Below are 25,766 nucleotides of genomic sequence, written 5' to 3' on the forward strand. Positions count from 1 at the left end.
GTTATGTTATCAAGATAATTGCAACTAGGTACCTATACAGTGTTTTTAAAATTCATTTATTTGAAATTAATTGTCATTATACAAAAATATCATTCATTAAAATGTAAAGGACACTCAACGTTTTTGTTGAAAATACAATTGCTAAAATTTATAAATTAGTTGTTAGAAATAGCCCTAATGTCAAAGCAGTTGGTTAAACATACTTATTTTTTACTTTTATTTTACCATTTGCAGGTTTAAGGCTTTATTGTGTGTACTAGCGGATACGCCACTAGAGGCCTCTAATGGCACTTAAAATGATTTCTTTTAAAAATATCTAATTTTCCTTGGGAGGGTTGTGGTAACCTCTCTCAAAGTAGTTGTATACCTTCCCAGTAGAAGCGGTTAGCGAAACCCTATCCTAAGAGATCCTCGTACTTATAAGGGCTAGCGGTTACGCCCCTAGAAACCTCTAGGGGTACTTAAGTTGGGAGGTAAAATTCAAGGATCCTTTTTTTCAATTTGAGTTTTAAAAAAATTTTAATTGTCGGGGGAATTTTTATTGGGAGGGTGGAAATACATTCCCCCGAAACCTTCCTTGGACCAATAGAAAGCTTCACTGTAATGGAAAATCATATTGGTTTACCGGTTAGCGAGATCCTTCGCTACAGACAAAAAAAGCTTACTGCTTTATATAATAGGATTAAACCGAGAGAGAATATAACCAATTGATGTAAAACAAATGATTAAAAAAATCAAAATGAAAATGTAATAGTTTCCATTTAATGAATATTAATCAGAAACAATAACAATTAGGATGAAAGAGAAATTCAGAAATTTAGAATATGTAAATGCCAGGGCTCGGCAGCTGCTAAATTTCTAAAAGATTGCATGAAAAACGAAAACAGAACCATCATTCGCCAGCCGCTTAAAGCATGTTGCATTTAAAAAGAAAATAAATATTTGTATGCCAAAAAGTATTTTGAGTTGTATCTCTTTAAAATCTCGTAAACAGTACCAATTGTAACTTAAATTCAGAATTAGTACAATGAAGGTTTTAGACTATTTAGCAATAGGTTCTTGCTATCCCCCCCCCCTCTCCTCAAGGACATGGCCACAAGAAAAAAAATATCAGCAAAAGCCGTCATTAAACTTATAGACGACCGCCGCGCCCTGGCATTTGTATTCTGTTCTGTAGTTATGTTTTATTTTATTCTAACAGTTGTTCGTCTGTATGCCGGAATCTATAAGCATATGTTATAAATTGAAACCAATATTTGTAGAACCATTTTTGTCGCTCATTAACTATGAGGTCATACACTGTCAGATCAGATTCATTAGAAGGTACTGAAAAAAATTTATTATTTTATTTTAATACTAAGGTCTTCGGGCTAGCCTCTTGGGGGGATAGGGCTCAGTAAAATAGCCTAAAACTATCCAAAGATTTATTTCTTAATATTGCCTTTACCATCCTTGAAATCTATGTGTAGCTTTCCTACAATTGCGAACTCAATCGGTTTTGTGGTTAGCGAGATTTTAACAGACAAACAAAAAAAACTTCTGATTTTAAAGACATAACCAAGAATCAATAATTATTGCTTACATGCAACATAAATAAATTTCCAAGTATTAAATCATAAACTTTCATATTAGTCATTTTAATATCAACATAAAGCAATGAATCATTGAAAGGTTTTTCCAAGTATTTTTGAAAATATTTTAACCACTTATTGTTAATGTTTATTTTCAAGAATTTCCAAAGATATTAGAGTAGCTTTAAAAAAAATATTAAATTGAATTCTTATTTACAATAAGTACTCTTAAAAAACGTGAGACTATCTAAATTCTCAAGAATATATTTTCATTTTCATATTTTAATATGTTTATTTTAGGTCTAACCCAATATATAGGGTTCATTAAAAGAAGTTCTTTAAAAAACAATTTCTAATATCAAATTTCGAATAAAATTGAACAGTTATAGTTAACAAGGAAGACAACATCATTAGAAGCAAAGAACATAAATAAAGAGCTAATAATAATGCATGCATTAACTTTACAAGGGAAAAAATACTTTTGTCTCTATCGACCCAATTGACCCTTATTACAATCATTATAACTTTATGGTATATAGTCAAACCTTATAAAAAAATTTAAGCTTGAAAATCAGGTATCTAAAGGGATACTGTGGTATCCGCCGAGGATAAAGGGCAGACACCGGAGTTCAATTAGATTACGGCAGTGTGACAGACGTGGACACCTTACTATAGAGAAGCTACGCTTCTCAAGCTTTCACTAGATAATGATCAACATCTATTTTCAGTTGTCACTTTATTGAAGGGTTAAGAGATACTGCAGTTATATACAACAAACAATAATTACATGGATAGGAATAAATAATCATAACATAAAAGCATAAATAATACATATACAATGGTCAGTTTGGGCAATAATGATTCCCCCATCCCTGGAAAGGGTGGGGGAGAATTAAGAATACAGTTAACCATAATAAACATGACAGATTCAAATCATTAATTCTAAGCGTAGGGAGGGGGTCACTAGACCCCTTCCCCAGGACTCGGGGGAGGGCCATTGACCCTACACCGAACCCCAGATCAGGGGTGCCATAGACATGGCTCACGGTTGCCGAATACCACAACTCTCCCCTCGGAAGGCTGGGAGGTGGTTTCCCTACCAGACTTCCGGCAGTGGTTGAGGCCTTCGGCCCGCTCCTTAGGACTAAAATATATACAAACGATAATGATTCAATGGAATCCTAGTGGTGAGTATCTTCTTAGGGTTGATGGGCTCCCAATGTGGGATAGAAGGCAGAGGCTGACTTGGGTTGGATACGTTGGTCAGCGCCGGCAGGTATCAGGTTTGCTGGTGGCACAGTTGTTGCTGGAACGGTCAGCAGTGGGGCCTGCGGATTGTTGTTGGCAGCGGCTGGGGCACTGGCTGCCAGGTTGATTGTCTGAGCAGCGGCCTGTCCTCCTGAGGGGCCGCGGGGTCTGCCAGAGGGCGGTCCTGGCCTACCTGGGCGGTCATGCCCGCTGTCAGTTGATTTCATAGACACCATTTCCTCGGCTGCTTCCCTGCCGATGGGAATGGCATCCCAGTCCACTGAAAAGTCCCGGGACTTGGCATGGTTGAGCCTGGCTCTAGCCAACGCCTTCCTATACAAAGCTGGATGGTACAGGAACACTTGTGATATCGCATTCAGGGCTGCCCGGACTCCTCCTTGTGCTGCTGCCAGAGAAATGATGGTTAGGTCCCCCAGCAGTTTGAGGATCAGCAACAGCAAGCACAGGATGGCGGCGCCATCTCCCCACTCGTGGATGGCTTGTCTAAATCCTGCCCAGACATCCAGGGCTGCCTCTCCTTCCTCCGCCAGTCGGTCAATGTTGTAGGACACTATCCCATGGTCTCCTGTGGCCGAACAGCTGCCTTGCTGAACGCAGGAGCCATAGGATAGGCCGGTCAGCATGGCACTCTTGTATGCTGGGAATGCCAGCAGTTGTTGCCAGTCATTCAACTCAGCCTGCGAATACAAACCACCTGAACTGAAGTCATCTAAGGGTTCTGTCAACAACTGCTTAGGCGTATCCAGCGGGGGTGGCCTCTTCTTGGGAGCAGGGGTTAACTCTATCCAGCCTTCCTCCGCGTGCACAGTCAGGGGGTAGGTGGAGGAACAGGGAATCTTGGTGGCGTGCTCACTGTATACCCGTGTCACAGCGTCTACAAAACCTGTGGGCTCCACTGGCACTTTGTCCCAACACTCCTTGTGTTCGCGGACAACATACTTGTGCCTTTGGCAGGTCAGCTGCAGCAGGATGTCTCCCCTCAGTACCGAGAACGTGCTCCCCTGGACACGCACCGGGTGGGCCGGATCTAGTTGCTGGAGCTTCCAGCAGTTGGCCGCTACTTCTTCTGCTGCAGTGCTTCTCATGCGCGTTTCCAGGGTAAATCCAATATAACCTGCATGGATCTGTGCTTGAAGGGGAACGTCAACATCCCTGGCCGACACTCTGGGCAGCGCAGCCGCGGCTGGGTCAGCTGCCACGAACAATGCTGGATGGTTGGTGGCATGGGCCTCGAAGTCGCAGTTCACAATTGAGGTGGGGTTGGTCATGTTGATGAAAAACTGGGCCTGATGGTCAACCAGATATGCATCCCTCACCAGGCTGGGCTGGAGGCTGCGGATCAGCCTCAAGGGGCAATCTCTTCCCAGGTGGTCCCACACGTAGGTTGCTTCCCCAGTGATACAGGACAGCTCAGAATGGGGACACTCGAGGGTCAGGTGGTCAGACTGGGACTCCACCCGTCCATCCTCCACCACATAGGTCTCCTCCTTGACCAGCAGCCGCCGCTCCTGGAGCACTAATTCATTGCGGTAGAGCTGGCCCTCAAAGTGGACGTCCTCCCCCTCGCAACCCACCCCCTCGGGGCTGTTGACGAGGGCGCCCACCATATCAATGGTGAAGAACAGGGGGTGGTTCAGCTGGAACGTCAGTGGCTGGGTCTTGCCTGGCAACGTGTATACTCGGTTCCTGGCCAGGTCTCGGCACGCTTCTGGGTCTATCTTGGTTGGCCTCATGAGGGTGGGGACCGAGGTCACCTTGAGGTGACCCCATACCCCACGCCTGAATGTCCACTGGGACACGGTGAGCTGACAGCTGAACCCAGTGGTTTCCCTCACCTTGACTTGCTGCAGGACGTGGACGTCATGGCCCAGGGGCACCTCCTGGTGTAGGGGCTCCGTGTCACACATCTTTTCTTTATTGTAAGACGTGACATGGGTGGGGTTGGCACAGTCCCACCCCACCAGGACGTAGCTGGTTGTAGGCCACACGGCTGCCAGCAGGAGGCCCCACAGGACCATCCACCAATGGGAGAGGCTTCCAGGTAACCATCTTCCTCGTACACGCGGCTGGGGATCTCCGGCTCTGGTCACGGCTGCTTCTTGGGGCTGGACACGGCTGGGCTGCTCCTGGCTAGATACAAATTTCCATTGAGCGTTATCTGTATGCGGCCGAGGCACCCCGATACCCTCCCCAATGACAGACTGGCAAGCGACTGGCACTTGCCTGGGTGTCGGCTCCCCTAGCCCTAAGTGCTCCCTTCCCTGGTCCAAGGCATGCCCAGTGGCATGGGGCTGAAGTGCATGTGGCACAGGCTCGCCCTTACTCAATGCCCTCCCCTGCCCTAGGAACTCAGGTGCATGTGGCACAGGCAAGTCCTTATTTTCCCAAATTTCAATCTCCCCAGCCTCAGGTGCAGGGGGCACAGGCAAGGCTGGGTGTTTACAATGTTTTGGATACAACACATTTAACAAATTCAACTTATCCTGATGGTGAGCCGCTGGGTTCCCTTGGCTGGTAGAGGGCTCTGGATGGCATGTAGCTGGACTCTCCCTGCAGGCTGGTGGCGCTGGCTGGCATGTAGCTGGGCTCTCCCTGCAGACTGGTGGCGCTGGCTGGCTGGGGGTGACGGGTGTCACCCCTTCCCCTGGGACCGCTGGCTCGTTCCAGGACTCAGGTCTCTCGGTGGCGGCGACGGTTGTCGCCCCAGACATCAGGTTGGAGGCTGGCTCGTTCCAGGATCCAGGTATCTCGGTGGCGGCGACGGTTGTCGCCCCAGGCACAAGGTGGGAGGCGCTGGATAGCACCCCCCCATCATCCCAGGTGGCGACGCCGGGTGGCGTCCCATACATCGATGCAGAGGTGCTGGCTAGCACCTCCTGCCTCTCTCGTTCAGCGGCTGCCAGGGCCTCCCCATACACTGTCTCAGGGACGCTGGGCAGCGCCCCTCCACTCTTGCTGGGTAGGCTCAGTCGGGCAGGTTCCATCATGTTGAGGCTGAAAGGCTGGGGCCTCAGCACCTCTGGCTCGGCTATGTTGTTGGGCTGTACCAGCTCTGGCCCCAGATGGTTAAGACTGAAGCCTAGGCCAACCCGGTTGGGTTCAGCCGCGCCGCCCAGTACGTTGATCCTAGCTGGGACAGTCCCGAACTGCGGCATCCCATCGGCTCGGTCCGCAGCTCTGGGGGCGGCTGCTTGCGGTGGTGGTGCTGGGGGCGCGCTCCCTTCCATATGGGCCACTCTGCTGGGCTTCCCTGGAGGGGCACCCTTGTCGGCGGTGCGCCTGCGGCTGGCTACCTGGGCCCAGTCAGCTCTACAATCGGCCGCCGTGTGACCGTCATAGTGGCAACGCTCACACTTGGCAGAACGGTCACGGCGTGGCTGGGTGCGCCTCTCCTCTAGGCTAACTTCCACAGGCGTTGGACAGTCTCGAGCTCGGTGGCCTCTCCCCTGGCAGCGGTAGCAGCGGCCTGGAACCTTGTCATCTGGAGCGACCTTCCCCATCTGGTGGAGACCCGGAGCCAAGGAGCCAATCTCCATTGGCTCCGACTCGTCATATTGGGGCAACTGGATGCAGGCAGATCCAGTCAGCCCGTCGGTCGAGTCCACTAAGCACACACCTTCCTTCAGCTGCTTAGTAACCATGGTCACGGTGAACATGGCCTTGCGAGTGTACTCAGGTACACTCGCAATTTCATGGTTCATCATGAGGCGTTTTACATTGGCGTTACGAATTCCACGATTTAATTCGTCCACCAACAACTCAAGATCCTCATGGTTGTAGGCGTCCCTATACAAGGCGCACTTTGTTGATATGTACGCCTGTATAGGTTCTGTCGAGTGTTGCTTGTAATCCCTAAACGCTTGTTTAAGCGTTTGGGATTCAAAAGCAGGGCGAAATAGCAATTCACACTCGGTCTTGACCTGTTCGTAGGTCAAGGCTTGGCCTGCCTCGCCAAACAGATGGGACGCCATTTCCGCCGCTTGCCCTACCAATGACAGTAGTAGGGCGTTGCGGCGGTTGAGGGAATCATGAGGTGGCACGCGGTAAGCCGCCCATGACATCTCCAGTCGGCGGATATGTGCCGACCAGGACTGCTTGGGCGGCCCTCTAAACTCCGGCAGATTGCTCAGCATCAGCTTGCGGTACTCGGCTGGGGCCGGCTGAGGGTCATCCTGGAGCCATCCTGGGGCTTGGTCACCTCCTGGGACTTGATGCTGGTCCATTGGGTCAACGGTGAAACGGCGGGCACAAAGTTATACAGTACTACAATGAATGGGTTGTCACTTGAGGCTTCCTAGCCTAACAGCCAACACTGTTTGTATCACTAGGTTGGGAGTTTTAGTTGCAAAGATATAACTTAGCTGTACTTATCAATAGTTAGGTGTTGAGGTAGATAGATGTTGAGGGTCTGAACTGCTGTCAGGAACTGATTGGGTTTTCCCTTATCACACTAGAGCTAGGAGGAAAGAAACTTGCAATTCTTTATTTGCTAAAAATACCCCTGTTAAATGCTATGGAGTAGCTCCGCTCTGGTGTGAAGGTGTGTGTGTGTGTGTGCGTGGAATCTTCTGTCCTTGTAACGCGCGTTCGCGCCGTCAAATCCGCGCACACGGGGAAAACGCGCTCTCACCCCTCAGCTCGCTCTCTCATTGGTCCGCTTCGTCCGTTGGATTTATGATATTTTCCGCACTCTGTTGCGCTACCCGTGAATGGCGCTCTGTGTATCCGATCGCTAGCTCCACACTACAGACGGACTTAGTCTAGTGTGGGTAGGAAGGGGGGAAGCGCGTGAGGGGACGGGGGTAACTCCGTCCGTTCCCACTGTGAGGGAGGGGGGTAACTGTGTGCTGGTGTAATGGGGCCTTTGCTTCTTAATCTTAGGCTTATCTGTTATATCACCCTGATTGTATTTGCCTTCAATGGAGAGGGGCCCCTCCCCTTCCCTTGGAATAAGGGGTGTATTGTTTTTGTGCTGTGGGCTTGAGATTGTTTTGATTATATTACATCTAGCTTTTATTTTTGTCCTTATCACAATTGCATAACAGATTTGTTGACCCACTCTGTTCTATTTTTAGCTGTTATCACAATACACAGTAATCCAAGCCTGTTCTATTCTTAGATTTATCACAACACAACAATTTGTTTGCCAAGCTTTGCTCATAAATCTATTGTTTGGCCATCGCATTAGGGTGGTAATCCCTGCAAATGTGATATAATATCTGTCTTCTAGATGGGTGGCTGCGTTGTAGCTTCTCAGGATACTCGGGGTTGACGTAGTTTTTCTCTGTTCTGGTGCACTACACCCGTATGTTAGCTCGCAGCTTGCAGCTATGTGGCATGTTTCAGCCTATCGGCGGCAGGGAATGTCCCGTCCTGCTAGCGCCACTGGTTCGGATCCTGCTATTTCTTGCAGTAAAGTTGGCCTATTTTCAGCCGTCTACACGTATTTGGCTTGTTTCAGCCGGTCCGCAGGCCTGTTTCAGCCCTTTTGGCGCTCAATTCTCCGTTAGATATCGGCGCTGCTCGCGGTTATTCGTCAGATTTCGCTGTTTCGCTTCCACAACTGCCGGATGCAGAGTTAAACTTTGCTGTCCAGGGTGGGTAATTCAGGTTGCTTGCGTCAGTTTTGCCAGATTCACTGCTGGGAGTACCTTAGCCTCAGATGCGCGTCTGCTCTACACTTGTGGTTCGCCGTAATCTCACACAGCTGTCACCAAAGTTGTGGTATCCGCCGAGGATAAAGGGCAGACACCGGAGTTCAATTAGATTACGGCAGTGTGACAGACGTGGACACCTTACTATAGAGAAGCTACGCTTCTCTAGCTTTCACTAGATAATGATCAACATCTATTTTCAGTTGTCACTTTATTGAAGGGTTAAGAGATACTGCAGTTATATACAACAAACAATAATTACATGGATAGGAATAAATAATCATAACATAAAAGCATAAATAATACATATACAATGGTCAGTTTGGGCAATAATGATTCCCCCATCCCTGGAAAGGGTGGGGGAGAATTAAGAATACAGTTAACCATAATAAACATGACAGATTCAAATCATTAATTCTAAGCGTAGGGAGGGGGTCACTAGACCCCTTCCCCAGGACTCGGGGGAGGGCCATTGACCCTACACCGAACCCCAGATCAGGGGTGCCATAGACATGGCTCACGGTTGCCGAATACCACAATACAACAATGGCCGATAATAGATGTACATCCAATATGATAATACACAAAATCATACCTTTTGTTGATTATAATTGAAACATTTTAACATACAAAACTTTGGGGACTGGTGTAATAAACAACTCATTGTCCCCTCTCTCTCTTTAACTTACAGTCCTCAATTATAGAGACGCTTCGCTCCTCAAATGTCAATACATGATATAGAAAACACACACATACATATTGGTAGCTATTCTTTTCTATTCATATTTTTCATTCAGAATGTTAACAAAATATAAAAGGATATTTTTAAAAATACTGGGTCTAGATTTAAAAAAAAAACAATTTAAGAAAATCTTTAAATTAATAAAAACTTCTTTATACTGAATGCTATTAAAATACCAAATTTTTTTAATTGTTTACATCTAAATGACATATTACATAAGCTGCCATAAAAAAATTACTGTTCCTCTTGGCATCTTTTATTCAAATATATTGAAATTGTAATAATTTTGTGTGTGTTTAATTTCCTTTATTTGAATCTGATTTATAAAATGGCTACCTAACCCCAAATGTACTGGGACCCTGTATTTGTATTGTCAGTCAGGAAATAGAAATCTGGATAAGAAAAGAAATATTGGTCAATTTTTTGCAACTTTTCACAACCATAAGATAGATAGATAGATATTTAGATAGATAGATACATATATAGATAGATGGATAGTGATAGATAGATAGACATATTTCAGAATACACATAACACTTATAAAGAGATATAAAAGTTTATAAAGATATATATACTTATAGAAGAAACAAAAATTCAAAGAAATTTGACAACTCTAATAGATTTTGATAAGAGTAGTTAAAAAAATTGATGTAATAGAAGAAGAAAAAACATAGATACAACATTGAATTAACAAGGATGACAACATCCATAAAAGCGAAGCTCTGAAACGATATGACAGACAAACATTAACTTTTGTTGAGTGTCAGAACTGAATATACAAAATATAAAATTATAAGGTTTGACAAAATTATACGTTAATTTGTTGCAAAACTTCTTAAATACAGAATTCTGTTTAAGGACATACTTACATTTTTAATACTTGATTATAGAGATGCTTTGCTCATAATATTGTACCTTATTGTAAAAGGAATCAAAAAATCAGATCAATCAGATGTTTTTATCACATAAAAAATTGTTATTTAAAAGTAAAAAAATCAACATGTTTAAAATGGACGTACGGACATTCTGGTAATGATTATAGAGTTGCTACGCTTTCTAAATCGTACCTAACTACTACAGGAATCACCATGCAAAGTTTGAAATGCCTAAATTAACGAATAAAAGCCAACTATCTCGGACGGACGTACGGACCGACCCTAATAATAGAAAAGCTTCGCTTTTAAAAAGCATGAAATCATTTGTTATAGTAGGAAATCAAATTAACAATACTTCACTAATATAAAAAATTATCAAAAAAAATAATAATTATTGGAAATAGATTTATAAAACTAATAAGATAGATAAATAGATTGAGTATTAAGATTTAAAAACCCCGGGTGAGTCAGAAAAAAAACTGCATATTCCCGTTTTCTGACTCAATCAAATTTATTTCAGTTGTTCATTAATATCATAAACAATGGCACAAATTAGAGCTTTAAAGGTTTTAAAAGTTTGTGTTAAGACTTTTATTGTTTTATTTTGTCCGTTTTAAATAGATTCGTTAGTGTTAATACATTTTTACTTCATAGATGTTAAGAAACACCTTAAATAAATTTGATTTATTCTTTAACAGAGAACAAGGACTTGATATTTTTTTATTCTATAGCCTGCTAGTTGTCTCAGAAAATGAAAAATTCAATATTGTACTCTCATTCTTTTTTTGAGTTATTAATAGCAAAAATCAAAATATAACAAAATAACAAATCTACCAAAATAATCTTACAATCAACAATGAAGGCCTTTACACACACACACAAATAATTCACACACATTTTTGCACACATACACACACACACACAGAAAATATGAAGTTGGGCTTTACTTCGGCCCACAATATACACTTTACTCCATATATTCGTATATATACTATGCCAGAGTGCAATAAAATCATTCATTTTTTCATCAACCAAAAAAATCACTTTTTGGCACGTTTTTCATCAATTTTACAATGATTTTTTTTATAAATAAAAACTTACCTTTGTAAGTCACAAAATTATTTGGGTTATAATGTATTGTGGATAAAGTCTAGTAAACAAGATCTACTATATTATAGTGGATGTATATATTGGTGGATGTGTGGAGAGGTATGAATGGGTCACAGATCTAAAACTGAATGATGCGGTGGGACTATTCTACCATTCTCTCTCTCTCTCTCACTTTTTATTTTTCTCAGTCTCTCTCTCTTTCTCTCTCTCTTGCTCTCTCTCTCTCTCTCTTTCTCTTACTCTCTATCTCTCTCTTACCCTCTGTCTGTCTCTCTCTCTCTCCCTCTCTCTCTGTTTCCTACTCTATCTCTCTCTATTTGTATTAAGATACCAAATTGTAAGAGAAAGAGTATATTGGAATAGAGAGAAAGAGAGAGAGAGAAAGAGACAGAGAGAGGAATATATGGTACCCACATAATCTAACTAAAAACCTATTATTTGAAGTAGCAAAGTACTGAATATTTTACTTTTTATCATAAATCCTTAGATATTCAATGTTAGCTTTATTCGAAGGGGCTAAAAAAAGAGCCTAAAACCTTTCCAAGACTGAAATCTGTGAAAAAAAGACCATAAAATCATCACAGCACTATGTAAAGCTTACCTAAATTAGATAACCAAATCGGTTCAGTAACTATTGAGATCTTAAGCTTCAATTTAAAAAATGTGTACTACTTTATATAATAGGATATGATAACCCGAAAACTTAAGCTACATTGTAACTCATGATATTATACCTATTTTAATTGAAAAAATATTTTGAGTTTTAAAAGGACACCGAAATGGATATCCTTCTCATTCTCTCTCTCTCTCTCTCTCTCTCTCTCTCTCTCTCTCCCTCTCTCCCTCTCTCTCTCTTTCTCTCTCTCTCTCTCTCTCTCTCTCTCTCTCTCTCTCTCCCTCTCTCTCTCTCTCTCTCTCTTCTATGTTCCTTTCCAACACCAATGGACAATGAATGAAAATCATATGTGTATGTATGTACATATAGTAGATATAGATAGATAGATATACATTCTACATGAACGTTACTTGGGCCACTTTACTTTTCTTATTTAGGCATACACTCACACACACACCATAGATCTATATTCTATATGTCTCTTTTCTATATTTATCTATATTGAATCTGTATACAATGGTAACCCTGTCAAAAATATATCTTCTGCAGGAGTCCCAAAATTTTTTTAACATATCAAAATATATTTACAGGATCTTTGTCTGTCTGTCTGTTCAAAAGTATCTCGCTAACCGCTGAACCGATAAGGTTCTCCTTTACAATGTAGCTTCTTATAGATCCTATCGCAAAAAAACTAGTTCCGCTAGGCAGCGCCACTGTATGACTTTGCTGACTTCCATTACTACAGGGGTGGGATGGGGCGAGTCGACTTCCCCCTTTTTTAAAAAGTTTGTACACTTTGGTTTGGAACGAACCAATCAACGTTTAATAAAAATTACCAAAGATTATGAGCCAGCTAACATAATAATGTGGTTATAAAACTTTAGATACCAAAGTGATTTACAGCCAAGTGTCCCCTTCCTCCCTAAAAATAGCCCCGCAGATTTAACATGTGCTATTGTAACCGAAAACAAGTTAATTTTTTAAGGGATCTGAAGGGATAAGATAATGACCAATCAATTGTTGTACATGCCTTATGATGATACACAAAATTACCCCTTCTATAGCTTACATTTAGCAGTTGAAACGTTTGGACACTCAACTTAATGAACATGCCAATCTAAAGATAACAAGAGTCTCCAAGTTGTTACGCCAACGGATCAGAAAACGTTATTATAAAACTTTGGGGACTAGTGGTATAAACAGCCCAATGCCCCCTCTCCCCCTGAGTAAAAAAAAGTGATTTCCTACACTATAAAACCTTCTTTTTTGACAGGGTAAACCTACACTGCATAAGGAGCTTTAAACAACGTGTATACACACTAAAAAAGTGACTTTATCTGAATACAAAGCTTGAAAAAAAAACAATGATCGACTATTGGTTAATATCTGTCTCAAGTGGATTGGTAATAAATCTATAGTATAGATGTATAACCTGGATCACACTGCTGAAGACCTTCGTATGCTAGCAATTTGCTTTCTGCTTTTTTTGCTGTTCTAATATTCCCGACTCTATAGGTTGATTTTTAAAGACCTAATGGAAGGTCATCACAGGGTTCTCGGGAAGGGGATTATTATTTAATCCTCTCCTCCTCTATTGTTTCACTCTAATGGTATAGTGGTGGCAGTGTTTTTTGATACAGCTTGACATCAGTAAAGCACTTGATGGCCGTTTTATATTCAGAATATAAATGGCTTATTTTTCTTCTCTTTGCAGGGATCAAAAGGGATAGGACAATGGCCGACTAATTGATGTACATCCACAATGTTAATACACAAAATTGCACCTCTTGTAGATTAAATAAATAAACCAATCAAAATTCATTCAAAGTCCCCAAAGTTGTTAAGCCAACGGATAAGAAAATGTTATTATAAAACTTTGGGGACTTGTGTAATAAATAGTCCCCTCTCTCTGATATCTTTGTCTTTTCTCACTTTTTTTCTGAATATATTTCCTATTTATTTTACTTTTTAGCCCAGGAATCAAGGTATAGGTTATGACGATATTAATAAAGCTTTTAAAACAAGGATGATAACATCCACAAAAGCAAATCATTTAAATATTAGGACGAAAAACTATTAAAAACTGTAGAATGTCAGAACTGAATAAGCAGAATATTAATGCACAGGTCTAAACAAAATCGTAGGTAAACTTGTTGCAGACTTCTTAAATACAGGATACTGCTTAAGGATATACTTACATTTTTAGGACTTGATTATGGAGATACTTCGCTTATAACAATGTACAATGTGGTAAGAGGAATCAGTATTCAAAATATCAGAAGAATATCAGAAGAATGATAATTATAACATACTAAATTGTTTGTCAAAAAAGTAAAACATCAGCATAGTTTAATGGACGTACGGACTTTCGTAGCTACTCTTCCTAACTCTCAATTTTCAGTTAAATTCGTTTTTTTTAAATTATTGCTCGTTGTTATTGCTGAGCTACTTAAAAACATAACTATCCTATTTTAATCCTTTTTTATACCGTATTTATTTTCTTCGTTTTTCTTTATTATTCAAGGAGTCATAACATCAATATTTGTTTGCCTAATATTATTTTGTATACTGTAGTATTGTATATATAAATGTATGTATATATGTTGTTTTGTAGTATATATGTTAAGAGTGTCCACAAAAAAATCAAAAAATAAATAGAAAGTTTTTTTTATAATTTTAGAATATTTTTAAAACCTTTTTTCATTCTATAGACGAAGTGTATTGTAACTAAGTTTACCAATTAATCTAAATAGGCATTCCATTGCAAAAAACGCGATATTGGGTTTGTTAAAATATCCATTTATTTGGCATTTTTCAAGAATGTCAAGCGTGGGAAAATTTTTCGAGTGTGGGAACCATTTAATTTGATTTAAATGGTACATATGATTTTCATTTAAATTCATTTTTTGGACCCGTGAGAAAATTTTTTTAGCGTGAGAACCATTTAATTTTCATTGAATTTCATTTTTTGGAAGTGTGGGAAAAAAAATAGAAAAAATATGTTTTAGTGTAAAGAAATGTTCTATCAGTTTCAAACCTTTTTCATTTGATAGATCATACTGACTTTGGAAAAACTGTCAGACCGATTTTTGAAATTCAATCTGTGAAAAAAGATATTCAAGTTTTAATTTTTTGTTTTGAAAATATTATTTTACATGTATTGACGCCATATTGGATTATGATAATTTTTTTTTGTTAGAAGATTTTTTTTTCTAAAATATTTTTAAAAAATTAACTTTTTTCAATAAAAAAATCTTTGAACTTAAATTGACCAATAATTCAAAGATTTTTTCTCTTTGATTTGGAAGATTTTTTATGATTTTTATTTTTAATGTCAAATAAAAACACAACAGTGAAAAAAATGAAAATTAAATGAAAAAACGTTTTATGATTTTATTCAAGAAATTATTTGCTAACATCACCTTTTTGTTGCAACAGAATGTTATTTAAGCAAACAAAATTTAGCATAAATGGATATTTAAATCCCTCGGTATTAAATGATGAGCTAACGCTCGATCATTTAATACCTTGGGATTTAAATATCCATTTATGCTAAATTTTGTTTGCTTAAATAACTCATTTAAATTATCTTTCTTGAATATTCAGGTATGTTTTTTGTTGTAAATTTTTTAAATGACATTGTAAGATGACTTTTCTAGCGGACACCCTATCCAAGTATATGTATGTATGTACTATGCATATTTATCTGTATACCCAAAAATCTAGTATTTTGGGTAGTGTGTGTGTGTGTGTGTGTGTTTGGGTGTATGATCGCCGGTGGATTTCGAGGTTTGCTCATGTAAAACCCCCTCGGGATTCCCCTCATACCACCCAGCCGTCAGTCCACTCCCCCAGCATAAAAAAGGAGAAGGACAATGGTTCTAATCCCGAGAGGGGAAGTTATCTTGATAAGGGGTAAAGCAAGAAAGGGACGTGGGCTATTGACGTCATTGCATTTTTGGTCAAGATTATTATAGAAATGTACAATAATTTTTGCACATCGAAACTAACTTTTAACTTTTTTGCAGGGTTCGGAAGCCGCGCCTCAGCCGCGCCAAAGCCTCAGTTTTAAACCTGCTTGTGAGCAGAAAAAGAAATTTCAGAAAGAAGGATTGTCTGCTAAAGAGCAGTTTTATACATCCAGCTGAATTGTATAGTGATAAAATGAAGATTTCACTGAGGCTTACACGCGGCTTACGCGCGGCTTCCGAACCCTGCTTTTTTGTTATCTTTTTATGATCGGAAATACTCTAGTCTTTACGGAATGACATTAATAATATTTGTAATGATTAATTTTTAGAAAAATTGGATCATGGAAAGAAAACGAAGTATTATAGGGTTGCGTCGTATTTTCATAGTAGCTTTTGATAGGTTATTTTATTTTAGGTTAGGTTAGGTAAATGTTAATGATTGCTCCGCAGTGCTAGGAAATAGGCACCGTAGATATGAGAACCACTTCTTTTTATATAGTAATTTATTTTCAATTTAACGTTATTGATAACAATTACTACTACCAATGGCCAATTAATTCTTTCACCTATAACATCTTACTTCAATGTTTTAAAATGTCATTGTTATGCTACCAATTAACATAATTATTCTTGATAAAATAAATCCATCAATCCATTCCATATTACTTTCTTAAAATTAAGAAAATTCCGAGTGAAATAATCATTTTAAAAATTTGGAAATGAGCATTTTAAAAAAATTTGGAAATAAGCATTTAAAAAATTTGGAAAAAGACTAACAAACAACGTGTCTAGAAAACTTTGGCCAAAGCTAAATTCTCGTGATTTGTCCTGGAAATATCTCTGTGAACGCCTCCCCTTTTATTATCGCAGCCATGTTGCCAGCCCATTTTTCTAGCCTACATGGTACAATTACCCATTTCTTATATGATTTGGCCCCGGCCAGGCGCCCCCGCAAACAACTTATTCTCAAAGCCAATGGTATTTATGCAAAAAAAAGTTAGTATTTATTTTTTTTAAATTACCGCAGTTATATTACATTTAATAAATGTCCGTACGTCCATCGTTCATATACCAACCTAAAACGTGAATACCGATACCATAGAAATGTGATCAAAAATGTAATCAGACGTTTGATAGCAATAGTTTGATTAAATGAGCTATTAAACATTTAGTTTAAGTAACGTCCATCAGACAACCCTACATTAAATCGACCAATTTGTGAAAAGATTTGATGTATAGTCGGATTACAAAAATTGGTTTTTAAAAATCTTCCAAAATTATTTGAGAAATCTTTCAAAATTCTATAATACATTTTTGAAAATTTAAATTTTGTTCTTGTTTACTAAGAACCAAGCTTTTACTCTAAATATATTCTCATTTGTCTGATATATTAGCAGCTGAATCGTGTAAACACCCCTTATTCAGTGTCTATACATTGAGATGGTTGTGCTCTGTGTTTTGCAACCTATTTTGAATTCTTTTCATGCGGATTAAACAAAATGAATAAATAACAGAAATATAACAAGGACAGTTATCCTTTAATACAAAGTAGCAAGCTTCTTTGTCTATAGCGAAGGATCTCGGTGACCGCTGAACAGATATGATTCTTCTTTACATTGAAGCTTCTTACAGGTCCAGGGCAGGTTTTTAACTATTTTTGGACAGGGTATCTTCACCCTTTTAGGACTTCCTCAGTCCACCCCAAAAAAAATCTTTTCTTTTAAATTTAAATTGAAAATGTGGGGGGGGGGGTAAACTTTTCCCCGTCCCACCGCAAACGCCTTTAGTATTATTAAAGATACACTTAACATTTTGGCACTCATTGTAAGTAATTAATTAAAACAATTCTTTAAAATTATTTTTAATACTTGAAATCGGCCAAAATATGTGTTTCCTAAATTCTTACAAATCTAAAAGAAATCTTGAAGTTTTATAAAATACTATTGGCTGCGCCCCTTAAACATCAAGGGTTTATATTTTCTAAGACACATGTGAATCTTTCCTTAAAAGGAGAACTCAATCGGTTCAGTATTTATTGAGATCTTAATCTTTAGACGAAATAACCTTTACTGATTTTTATAATAGGATAAAAAATAATATTTATATAATATATATGCAGGGAGTAAGGAATTGGACAATGGGCAATTAATTCAATTCTAGAGTTCTAACTCAATATCTTCGAAACCAGATATATCTGGAAAATTCCAAAAATTTAGATATATAATCAATCCATATTAGATTTATATAATAGAAATTATTAAACATTGAAAAAAAATTATTTAACATTAGGTTATCCTGTCTTATTTTACTGTGAATATTCTGTAATTTATCATAAAAGGTATGACCTTAGTACTGGCAGTTACTTACAAAATAATACCATAATTGGAATTTGTTTTCATATTTGACAAGGGGTTGATTTTAATGGATAGTTACAGAAGTATCACAGTAGAATTTCTGGTTTATCCCACCCATTCTTAGAAGAAAACTATTTTGTTTAAAGACAAAATAAACTTGTTTTGATTTTTTTCAAATATTCTGCTAGTATTTGAATTGGTTAGTTTAGTAAGAGTTGTCTGCTTTAGGAATAATTGTTTTAGCGGCATTCTTTGCGCTGATACCCAAAGTCTTTGAAATTTGCCAAAATAATAAAAGTTGCATGTGTTCTGGTACCCAAAGTACAAGACTGTTAGAAATATGAATTTTAGATCCATTGTCCCCTCCCTTATTCCCTGTATATATGTAAGAGAAGGAAAACTAATATTAATATTTGAATTTAACGCAGCTTGAACTTGGCAAAGCGTTTGATTATTCAAATTTATGGTAAACTGTACTCTTAGAATACACATTTATTATGTTTATTTTATTTTTATGTCCCATTTCCATAACCATGTTTTGGATTATCAAATCCAATTTTTTTTTTAAATGGTGCATTATTTGCCAAATGTACCACTTTTCTGCACTACCTCTCCGATTTTGTTAATACTCTATATTTTGGTCCGTTGGGTCATTCAAGGATGCTGGATGGCCAAAAAAAAGTTTCAGAGTCCCTGGATATCTAGATATCTAGCTATCTATGAAGGTAGGTAACAAAAATGTAAAAAACACCCATTTTTTCACAATTTTAAAAATTAATTTTTTCATCAATCTTACATCCAATCTATACATTTTATACACCAAAATGATCGTTTATTCATGTAAAAAGCGCACATAATGCTATTTTGGCTAAAACTCTAACTTTACAGGGTGTCCATCAAAAAGTGTATTTTGGATATCTAGCGTAATACCCAAAATACCTGTCCGAAAAAAATCATTTTTTTTGGCTTAAATCCTGTGTTTTATCTGTGTGCATATGTGGTATATAACGGTTCGGACCACCCGGGACTATAAGGTTGTCAAATTTCACTTTGGGACACCCTGTAAATGTGATTTTTGCGTCTGTAGAGCTAAAACTTGGTCCAAATTGGCTATTTTTTTCAAATTACTCTAATATGTGTCTTAGTATGTTTGGCCATAGTGTTTTCTGACCAGATCAATATTTTCAGATTTTTTGGACACCCTGTATTTTCAAAAAAAGAGAAAAAAAATTTTTGTTTTTTTTTAAATTTTTTTTCTATTTTTAAGTTACTTAAAACTGTCATATTGATATAGATTTTGACTAATAACAATAATATTTGCCTATTTTACAAATTTTTACACTTTTGGGACACCCTGTGCATGTTTTTGAAAAATGATTGTTTTTGCCCATTTTTGGGGGGAAGGAGTCGTTTTAGGGCCATAGACTATTTCTTCATTTTTGTAGAACTTTTCAAGACACATCATTAGTTATTTATGCAAAAACCGCAAAAACCGAACCGTTTTGCCGTTATTCACCGCCAAAGGCGGAATTTTTTTACGTTTTTGCCGTTCTGGAGGTTGTAATGGGCATTTGTGGTAAGAAAACGTTAATTTATCAAGATCCCTCTAAAATACTTTTGTTTAGGTAATTTAATTTACTAAATTTAATATTAAGTAAAATTTTTTGTGCAGCTAACCGTTTTTCGTCGAGATGGATTTCAATTGTTAAAGCAAGAAAATGAAGTGAATATAACATAAATAATTGCTATAACATAAGTGATCAAAGAAACATAAATTATGTGCATTTGAAATTCCTTTTGACAAAAATCGGTTGGATATACAAAAAAATTTACTTCACATGAAATTTAGTAAATTAAAATGCCTAAACAAAAGTATTTCACAGTTATCTTGATAAATCAACGTCTTCTAACCACAAATGCCCATTAGAACCTCGGGAACGGCAAAAAACGTAAAAAATTCTGCCTTTAGCGGTGAATAACCGCAAAACGGTTCGGTTTTTGCGGTTTTTGCATAAATAACTAATGATGTGTCTTGAAAAGTTCTACAAAAATGAAGAAATAGTCTATGGCCCTAAAACGACTCCTTCCCCCCAAAAATGGGCAAAAACAATCATTTTTCAAAAACATGCACAGGGTGTCCCAAAAGTGTAAAATTTGTAAAATAGGCAAATATTATTGTTATTAGTCAAAATCTATATGAGAGTTTTAAGTAACTTAAAAATAGAAAAAAAATTAAAAAAAAAACAAAAAAAAAATTTTCTCTTTTTTTGAAAATACAGGGTGTCCAAAAAATCTGAAAATATTGATCTGGTCAGAAAACACTATGGCCAAACATACTAAGACACATATTAGAGTAATTTGAAAAAAATAGCCAATTTGGACCAAGTATTAGCTCTACAGACGCAAAAATCACATTTACAGGGTGTCCCAAAGTGAAATTTGACAACCTTATAGTCCCAGGTGGTCCAAACTGTTATATACCACATATGCACACAGATAAAACACAGGATTTAAGCCAAAAAAAATGATTTTTTTCGGACAGGTATTTTGGGTATTACGCTAGATATCCAAAATACACTTTTTGATGGACACCCTGTAAAATTAGAGTTTTGGCCAAAATAGCATTATGTGCGCTTTTTACATGAATAAACGATCATTTTGGTGTATAAAATGTATAGATTGTATGTAAGATTGATGAAAAAATTAATTTTTAAAATTGTGAAAAAATGGGTGTTTTTTACATTTTTGTTACCTACCTTCATAGATAGCTAGATATCTAGATATCCAGGGACTCTGAAACTTTTTTTTGGCCATCCAGCATCCTTGAATGACCCAACGGACCAAAATATAGAGTATTAACAAAATCGGAGAGGTAGTGCAGAAAAGTGGTACATTTGGCAAATAATGCACCAAATAAATCAATTAAATATGGGACATACTGATTAAAATTAAACCTTTTTGGCTTTAATGTGATTTTTTCTTATAAATAGTCAATATTTATCTAAAGGGATAAAACAAAGGCCGATAAATTGATGTACATTCCCAATGATGAAAATCAAAATTACCCCTTAGTAAATCATTCATTTAAGACGACACGTGACTAGTCTGTAATAAACGTAGACCTTTTCGTTTTTAGCTTGTTTTATAGCTTTAATTAGGAACATCAATGAACGACAAATTAATCTCCCCCAAAATTAAGATAAACTAAATTAACCCTTATGAAAATAGATGCTATATGTATATGTTATATGTTAAATGTATAAGTTTGTTTTAAAATTATCCCTCTAATTTGATAAGCTAACAAATAACAGAACATGTTCAACACCTTGAATTACAATTTTTATTATTAATAATTTAGAAAGTGAAATTTATGTCAGTGATCTACAGGGATAAGACAATGACCGATAAATTTATGTACATCCACAATAATGAAACAATTAAAATTAAAATTAGTTGTTGAAACGTTTGAACTCACAACTTAATGAATCAAAATTCAATAAAGTACCCAAAGTTGTTAAGCCAACGAATAAGAAAACTTTTTTATAAACTTTAAGGACTAATTTAAATAGCCTATTTTCCCTTCTCTCTCTGCATATTATGTACGTACAATGTGATAAATGTTTAAATTTATCTAAAATTCCGGATTATTTTTCCTTATTTTAAATTCCAAACATGAATGATGCTGTGAGTAGTGGTGCAAAAAATATGACGTAACAAAAAAAAATTAGCCAATGAGAGGCCACTATAAATTTTACCATTGGTCAATAACGGCCTCTCATTGGCTAATTTTTTTTGTTACGTCATATTTTTTGCACCAATACTCACAGCATCACATGAATTTATGTAATGTGTATGAATCAGGGGTTTAAAGGGATATGACAATGGCCGGTAAATTGATGAAATTCGCTAATGATGATACATAAAATGACTCCTTTTGTCGATTACAATTAGTGGTTGAAACGTTTGGACAATAAACTAATTGAACTAACCAATCAAAATTAAGTGAAGGTCTCCAATGTTGTTAAGCCAACGAATATGAAAACGTTATTATAAGACTTTGGGGACTAGTGTAATAAACAGCCTAATGTCCCCTCCCTCCCTGAAATGTATACTGTATAGATAATGTGTTTACGTATTTGAAATGTGTATTGCCATGTGCATGCACATATATTTGTTTGGGGGGTGTGCGAAGCGCCCGCAATTTCATCTAACAAGATAGCTTTTAAACTTTATAAAACCGATTTCATGAACTTTCCTTAAACGATTTATTTTAAATGGGGCGTTTGAAATTTTGGAATTTTTGAATTCTTGCCATGAGGGAGAGTGTACTCAATATTATTTATCGGGGGGAGGGGGAGGGGGGGTGGCTCTAACACCCCCTCCTGCATACCTCTATGTATTGCATTGAGGAAAACTTTTCATGTTTTTCAGACTTTTCCAAACTTTTTTTAAAAGTTTAAATTTTATGCCAATTCAATAAATAAAATTGAATAAATTGGCATTCAGAAAAATAAAGTTGGTTGTTTTTTGTTGACTATTTTTTCCATTTCAAAATCTATCTTAACCTATGAAATAACTTTAAGAACTCATCCCTTATCATGATTATAATAATGAATTATTCTAATTAACAATAAGCAAATTATACTGTTTGGGAAATATTACTTCACCTTATAACATAGTTTGAAAGTAAGGGGACAAAGTGTCCAAAAAATGAATGATTTTTTACACACTTTGTCCCCTTACGTTAAAAGCTTTTCTCCTGTTACATTTGAACAAAAAGATAACGGGTGATCTGAAGCAAATAAGGATCTGGGACAAAGTAGCCTCGGACAAAGTAGCCTCCGTACAAAGTAGCTGCAGCAAAGACTTTTATTAACAATGGAGACTACTTTCCTTAGAAGGCTACTTTTCTTAAGTAAATGTCCCGAAGCTACTTTGTCCGGAGGCTACATTGTCCGAGGCTACTTTGTCAGAGGCTACTTTGTCAGAGGCTACTTTGTCCGAGGCTACTTTGTCCAAGATCCGCAAATAAGCCCTTATGCATACTCAATTTATACCTTTGGACACTGATAGTTTGAACCAACCAATCAAGATACAATGTCCCATCTTTTCCTTATGTACAACGGATTGGAAATTAATCTTATTAAAAGCGAAGCTTTTCTATAATTAGGGTCGGTCCGTCCGTTCGTTCGTCCGAGACAGATAGCTTTTATTCGTTAATTTAGGCATGTTAGAATTGTCCTATCGATTTTAAACTTTGCATGGTGATTCCTGTAGTAGTTAGGTACGATTTAGAAAGCGTAGCAACTCTATAATCATTACCAGAATGTCCGTACGTCCATTTTAAACATGTTGATTTTTCTACTTTTTTAACAACAAATTTTTATGTGATCTTACTATCCGTTTGATCAGATTTTTGTATATTGATTCCTGGGACATCAAAGAACAATATTATAAGTAAAACAACTCTATAATCAAGTCCTAAAAATGTAAGTATGTCCATAAACATTACCCTGTATAAAGCATTTTTTTAACAAATTTACTTACAATTTTGCTTCGACTCTTATACTTTTATATTCTGATTATTTAGTTCAAACACAAGTGTTAATGTCCGTTTGTCCTACCGTTTCAGTGCTTCGCTTTTATGGATGTTGTCATCCTTGTTTCATCTGTTAACTTTAAACTTTAGGTAAGCAAGATTAGATTAGGATTGGATTGCACAAAGAAACATTATTAAATTTCACTCCTTTTTGTATAACAAATGGGGATAAAATAATTTATAGTCAATTGATCTATCTCCTCATATTAACAAACAAGAGGTGTATAGGTACAAAGTGATGCATCATGTATCTTGTCTATGCTGAGAAGTAGCCCATATTACATATTCATAAGTTTTATCAAAACAACAATAAGTTTTTTGTCCAGGTTGGCTTTAAACCAGCCCTAAACCAAATCAAGTTCCCCTATCGGCCTAAAGTTTTTAGTATTTTACATGTTACATAACATTCGGTTAGCCAATAGATACACATACATACATTTAACTTCTTTAGCCTATGGAATTGATTTGGTTGTTTAGTAAAATACTTTGTGTTGAATAAGATTGCCAAGTATGCTTACACGCAGCATAATACAATTACAATTATATCTAATACAGTTTGGACCGCTAAACCAACATTTTACTATAAAATCAGTTGGGACAATTATATCTAATACAGTTGGGACCATGATACCAACATTTTATCAATGAGTCAGCTGGGACCATGAAGCCAACATTTTACCATATTCATATATGCATCTTATAGCCATTGGGGTGGGTCAATTTCCCCCTTTTTTTAGATTTTACTGTTATCATAAGTTGCAGAAGTCATATATATGTATAATAAGCCCCATTCAAGTTTCAAAAGTGACTTGGCTCTTGAGGCTGCCAGCGCACAGGGGGTATAAAAAGTGCCAACCCCCTAATAAATCCAAAAATTTTAATTCTTTTAAACACAGGCATGTTGAATATCAAAATTACCGCATTGAAATGCTGATTACAAATCTGAAAACCGTTTTAAAAATATTGCTCCTAGTTCGAATAAGATCTTATTAGGTACCTTAAAACAGCTGATTTAGTCAAAATTGTTAATTTTAGTAGGTTATTTGAAAATCATTTCAGACTGAATCAATATTTTTCAAAACGGGTTTCAGATCTGTAATCAGCATTTCAATGCGGTCATTTTGATATGCAACATGCCTGTGTTTAAAGGAATTTCAATTTTTGGTTTTATAAGGGGGCAGGCACATTTTATACCCCCCGCGCGCCCAATGTTTTTGGATTAAAAAACCTCTTTCAAGTTTCACAGGGTTTTATATTGGCCCAGTATCCCTTGCCAATGTTTACTAATGTGAAATTCCAAAATCGACCCACCCTAATAGCCATGACTGGAAACCAACATTTTATCACGAATTCAGATATTTCCTTTAGTGGAACCATGAAACCAACACAATATCATAGATCTTTTATGTAAAACTGCAGTTTTTTGATAAAAATTCAATATTTTACTAAAAATAATTTAGACCTAAAGTTATTTTTTTACTTTTTCAAAAAAGTAGCAGAAATCAAGAATTTAGAAAAATTATTTTTTAACTTCTAGATTAAAAGTTACTTTTGTGTTTCCTGTTTTGAAAGTTTCTCTTGCATCTATAAGCTCCACTCAATGGAAGTGGTAGGTGGATTTATTCCTACCAACCTGATATATATTTTTTTAATTAAGGGGTTGTAAGTTTTTTTTGGACTTTATCTCATTGAGGTGTTTGACCATCCTCTCCCCGATTATTTATTTTTCATTGATTAAATGTATGAAATTTGACTAGACTTATAGATAAAAATACATCTAGCTTCTTTATTATTCAGAAGAGGTTCTGCATTTACAAAAAAAAACACCATAAAATCTCCTATCACAACGGTTTCACGCCCCCAATTGTAATAAGTAATGTTACACTGCATTGTGTAACATAGAATTTGTGAATAGTTGAATTCTAACATTCCGTTTTGAACGTTTGTGTGTGATTTTCAGGAAAGCTTTTTATTTATTTGAAAAAACTTTAATGTTTGAATACTA

General features: G+C 37.2%; 1 protein-coding gene across 1 annotated transcript in view; it reads right to left on the reverse strand.

Annotated features, from left to right (window-relative positions):
- LOC145319491 (uncharacterized) overlaps nucleotides 1-11,351 on the reverse strand; it is a 64,813-nt gene extending 53,462 nt beyond the window's left edge. The window contains exon 1 of the mRNA XM_080161644.1: nucleotides 11,213-11,351. The gene's annotated coding sequence lies outside the window, so the exon portion shown is untranslated. The remainder of the gene's footprint in view (nucleotides 1-11,212) is intronic.
- Nucleotides 11,352-25,766: the final 14,415 nt, after the last annotated feature.

This window comes from Acartia tonsa, chromosome 5 (genome assembly GCF_053477335.1).
Source record: "Acartia tonsa isolate MP-2025a chromosome 5, ASM5347733v1, whole genome shotgun sequence".
Lineage (NCBI taxonomy): Eukaryota > Metazoa > Arthropoda > Copepoda > Calanoida > Acartiidae > Acartia > Acartia tonsa.